The sequence below is a fragment of the Gymnoscopelus microlampas genome (assembly GCF_963454915.1).
Source record: "Gymnoscopelus microlampas genome assembly, chromosome: 24".
In the NCBI taxonomy this organism is placed as follows: Eukaryota; Metazoa; Chordata; class Actinopteri; order Myctophiformes; family Myctophidae; genus Gymnoscopelus; species Gymnoscopelus microlampas.
Window position 1 is genome coordinate 635362 of NC_139961.1, and position 5000 is coordinate 640361.

The 5000-nt window shown below is 36.1% G+C and overlaps 2 protein-coding genes across 2 annotated transcripts in view; both read left to right on the forward strand.

Moving 5' to 3' along the window:
• LOC311041025 (target of Nesh-SH3-like) overlaps window positions 1-5000 on the forward strand; it is a gene marked incomplete at its 5' end in the record, with an annotated part of 759687 nt that overhangs the window by 633634 nt on the left and 121053 nt on the right. The gene's annotated exons all lie outside the window — the stretch shown is intronic.
• Window positions 1-5000, forward strand: part of LOC311040963 (uncharacterized protein) — a 68690-nt gene that overhangs the window by 40117 nt on the left and 23573 nt on the right. The window lies entirely within an intron of this gene.

Below are 5000 nucleotides of genomic sequence, written 5' to 3' on the forward strand. Positions count from 1 at the left end.
CAAATACTCCGGACACCCAGTTAACATTTGGGGCAAGCGTGTAAGCACCTTATATTTTGCATTTGTACATGTTTGGAGAAAAAATAATCAAATTTAAAAAACGGCCAATTACTCGATTTTTGAAAAAAAAGTTCGAATCATGTGCCATCGAACGAAGCTTCGAATATTCGAGTTATTTGGGTCAGCCCTACTCACTACAGAGACACATTACATATACTGTCTGTTTAATGATGTAGAGGACCACTATATTAACACACTCACTACAGAGACACATTACATATACTGTCTGTTTAATGATGTAGAGGACCAATATATTAACACACTCACTACAGAGACACATTACATATACTGTCTGTTTAATGATGTAGAGGACCACTATATTAACACACTCACTACAGTGACACATTACATATACTGTCTGTTTAATGATGTAGAGGACCACTATATTAACACACTCACTACAGAGACACATTACATATACTGTCTGTTTAATGATGTAGAGGACCACTATATTAACACACTCACTACAGAGACACATTACATATACTGTCTGTTTAATGATGTAGAGGACCACTATATTAACACACTCACTACAGAGACACATTACATATACTGTCTGTTTAATGATGTAGAGGACCTCTATATTAACACACTCACTACAGAGACACATTACATATACTGTCTGTTTAATGATGTAGAGGACCTCTATATTAACACACTCACTACAGAGACACATTACATATACTGTCTGTTTAATGATGTAGAGGACCTCTATATTAACACACTCACTACAGAGACACATTACATATACTGTCTGTTTAATGATGTAGAGGACCTCTATATTAACACACTCACTACAGAGACACATTACATATACTGTCTGTTTAATGATGTAGAGGACCTCTATATTAACACACTCACTACAGAGACACATTACATATACTGTCTGTTTAATGATGTAGAGGACCTCTATATTAACACACTCACTACAGAGACACATTACATATACTGTCTGTTTAATGATGTAGAGGACCTCTATATTAACACACTCACTACAGAGACACATTACATATACTGTCTGTTTAATGATGTAGAGGACCTCTATATTAACACACTCACTACAGAGACACATTACATATACTGTCTGTTTAATGATGTAGAGGACCTCTATATTAACACACTCACTACAGAGACACATTACATATACTGTCTGTTTAATGATGTAGAGGACCTCTATATTAACACACTCACTACAGAGACATATTACATATACTGTCTGTTTAATGATGTAGAGGACCTCTATATTAACACACTCACTACAGAGACACATTACATATACTGTCTGTTTAATGGTGTAGAGGACCTCTATATTAACACACTCACTACAGAGACACATTACATACTATACTGTCTGTTTAATGATGTAGAGGACCACTATATTAACACACTCACTACAGAGACACATTACATATACTGTCTGTTTAATGATGTAGAGGACCTCTATATTAACACACTCACTACAGAGACACATTACATATACTGTCTGTTTAATGATGTAGAGGACCTCTATATTAACACACTCACTACAGAGACACATTACATATACTGTCTGTTTAATGATGTAGAGGACCTCTATATTAACACACTCACTACAGAGACACATTACATATACTGTCTGTTTAATGATGTAGAGGACCTCTATATTTACACACTCACTACAGAGACACATTACATATACTGTCTGTTTAATGATGTAGAGGACCTCTATATTAACACACTCACTACAGAGACACATTACATATACTGTCTGTTTAATGGTGTAGAGGACCTCTATATTAACACACTCACTACAGAGACACATTACATATACTGTCTGTTTAATGATGTAGAGGACCTCTATATTAACACACTCACTACAGAGACACATTACATATACTGTCTGTTTAATGATGTAGAGGACCTCTATATTAACACACTCACTACAGAGACACATTACATATACTGTCTGTTTAATGATGTAGAGGACCTCTATATTAACACACTCACTACAGAGACACGTTACATATACTGTCTGTTTAATGATGTAGAGGACCTCTATATTAACACACTCACTACAGAGACACATTACATATACTGTCTGTTTAATGATGTAGATGACCTCTATATTAACACACTCACTACAGAGACACATTACATATACTGTCTGTTTAATGATGTAGAGGACCTCTATATTAACACACTCACTACAGAGACACATTACATATACTGTCTGTTTAATGATGTAGAGGACCTCTATATTTACACACTCACTACAGAGACACATTACATATACTGTCTGTTTAATGATGTAGAGGACCTCTATATTAACACACTCACTACAGAGACAAATTACATATACTGTCTGTTTAATGATGTAGAGGACCTCTATATTTACACACTCACTACAGAAACACATTACATATACTGTCTGTTTAATGATGTAGAGGACCTCTATATTTACACACTCACTACAGAGACACATTACATATACTGTCTGTTTAATGATGTAGAGGACCTCTATATTAACACACTCACTACAGAGACACATTACATATACTGTCTGTTTAATGATGTAGAGGACCTCTATATTTACACACTCACTACAGAGACACATTACATATACTGTCTGTTTAATGATGTAGAGGACCTCTATATTAACACACTCACTACAGAGACACATTACATATACTGTCTGTTTAATGATGTAGAGGACCTCTATATTAACACACTCACTACAGAGACACATTACATATACTGTCTGTTTAATGATGTAGAGGACCACTATATTAACTCACTCACTACAGAGACACATTACATATACTGTCTGTTTAATGATGTAGAGGACCTCTATATTAACACACTCACTACAGCGACACATTACATATACTGTCTGTTTAATGATGTAGAGGACCACTATATTAACACACTCACTACAGAGACACATTACATATACTGTCTGTTTAATGATGTAGAGGACCACTATATTAACACACTCACTACAGAGACACATTACATATACTGTCTGTTTAATGATGTAGAGGACCTCTATATTAACACACTCACTACAGAGACACATTACATATACTGTCTGTTTAATGATGTAGAGGACCTCTATATTAACACACTCACTACAGAGACACATTACATATACTGTCTGTTTAATGATGTAGAGGACCTCTATATTAACACACTCACTACAGAGACACATTACATATACTGTCTGTTTAATGATGTAGAGGACCACTATATTAACACACTCACTACAGAGACACATTACATATACTGTCTGTTTAATGATGTAGAGGATCTCTATATTAACACACTCACTACAGAGACACATTACATATACTGTCTGTTTAATGATGTAGAGGAGCACTATATTAACACACTCACTACAGAGGAACACATTACATATACTGTCTGTTTAATGATGTAGAGGACCACTATATTAACACACTCACTACATAGACACATTACATATACTGTCTGTTTAATGATGTAGAGGACCTCTATATTAACACACTCACTACAGAGACACATTACATATACTGTCTGTTTAATGATGTAGAGGACCTCTATATTAACACACTCACTACAGAGGGACACTTTGCATATATTGTCGGGCTGACCATTATATGTCACACCTAAGTAGCAAAAATAGCCGATCTACAAGCTCAAACCACATTTTCAGCTTGTAGATCGGCTATTTTTGCTATTACACTTTTTATTTAAAGGGATTCAGTATTTAGATATTTGCTATTCATTTTATCAGACACGCCCCCCGAGGGGTGCGTGTTTTTTCGATAACTTTTTTCATTTATTTTCAATATTTTTTTGGGAAAATGAAAAAAACAAGGTGATGTCTCAGTTAAAGCAGCATAGAAGAGGAGCGATGCATCGGGAACACATTAAAGCAGCATAGAAGAAGAGCGATGCATCGGGAACACATTAGGTCTCAAACAAGCGTCCAAGTTAACATGTTCTCATTTATTGAAGGACAAGCGGTCACATACATACATTTAATTACAGACAGAATTAGTGTTGGACAGCCCACCGAGGCGGTCTCGTATATGGGCGTAGCTATTACACAAATAAATGATGCCTATTATGTGTAAGTGAGTGAAGTGCAAAAGTTCATCAGGTGAGATAAGTGAAGACATCGGCACGGCCCCTTTGCCACAGTCAGACAGATGTGCTGATGAGGAGGATGTGCTGTGGCTGACAGGGACCCCATATAGCCTCCCCGATTTACAGGAAGTCTTGTAGATGTATTCTGTAGATAACTGTCATTTCTGCAAACGTGTAAAACAGTTCTAGGCTAGCGTTTTTACCAAGAAACGTTAGGGTGACAAAGGGGACAGGAAATAAGATTAAGAAGCACTGCACCTCAGCCCTTCCATCCAGGACAGGTTGCACACCCCTAACATAAAGAAAGCCAATTACTTGTTCATTATGTCAGTGATGTGAAACTGCATACGAGGAGTCATAGATATTCAACTGGCGGCCCGAGGAGCTTCCTTGTGGCCCCTGGCCATATTAAAAAAAAATAATAATAATAATAATTTTCGTAATTATTATTTATGTAAATATATGTTCGTTTTTATGTTATCAAAGTTAAAACAGTACAAATTATTTATCCTTCATTAGTTCTTGAAAGGCCATCTTTCATTGGAACTTAACTTAGAACCTTAAATAGAACCGAATTAGACCCGAAAAAAGTTGATTTATATTGGTCAAATAGAACCGAATTAGACCCGAATTAGACCCGAAAAAAGTTGATTTATATTGGTCAAATAGACCCGAATTAGACCCGAATTAGACCGAATTAGATCGAATTAGACCGAATCAGACCCGAATTAGACCGAATTAGACCCGAATTAGACCCGAATTAGACCGAATTAGACCCGAATTAGACCCGAATTAGACCCAATTAGACCCGAATTAGACCGAATTAGACCCGA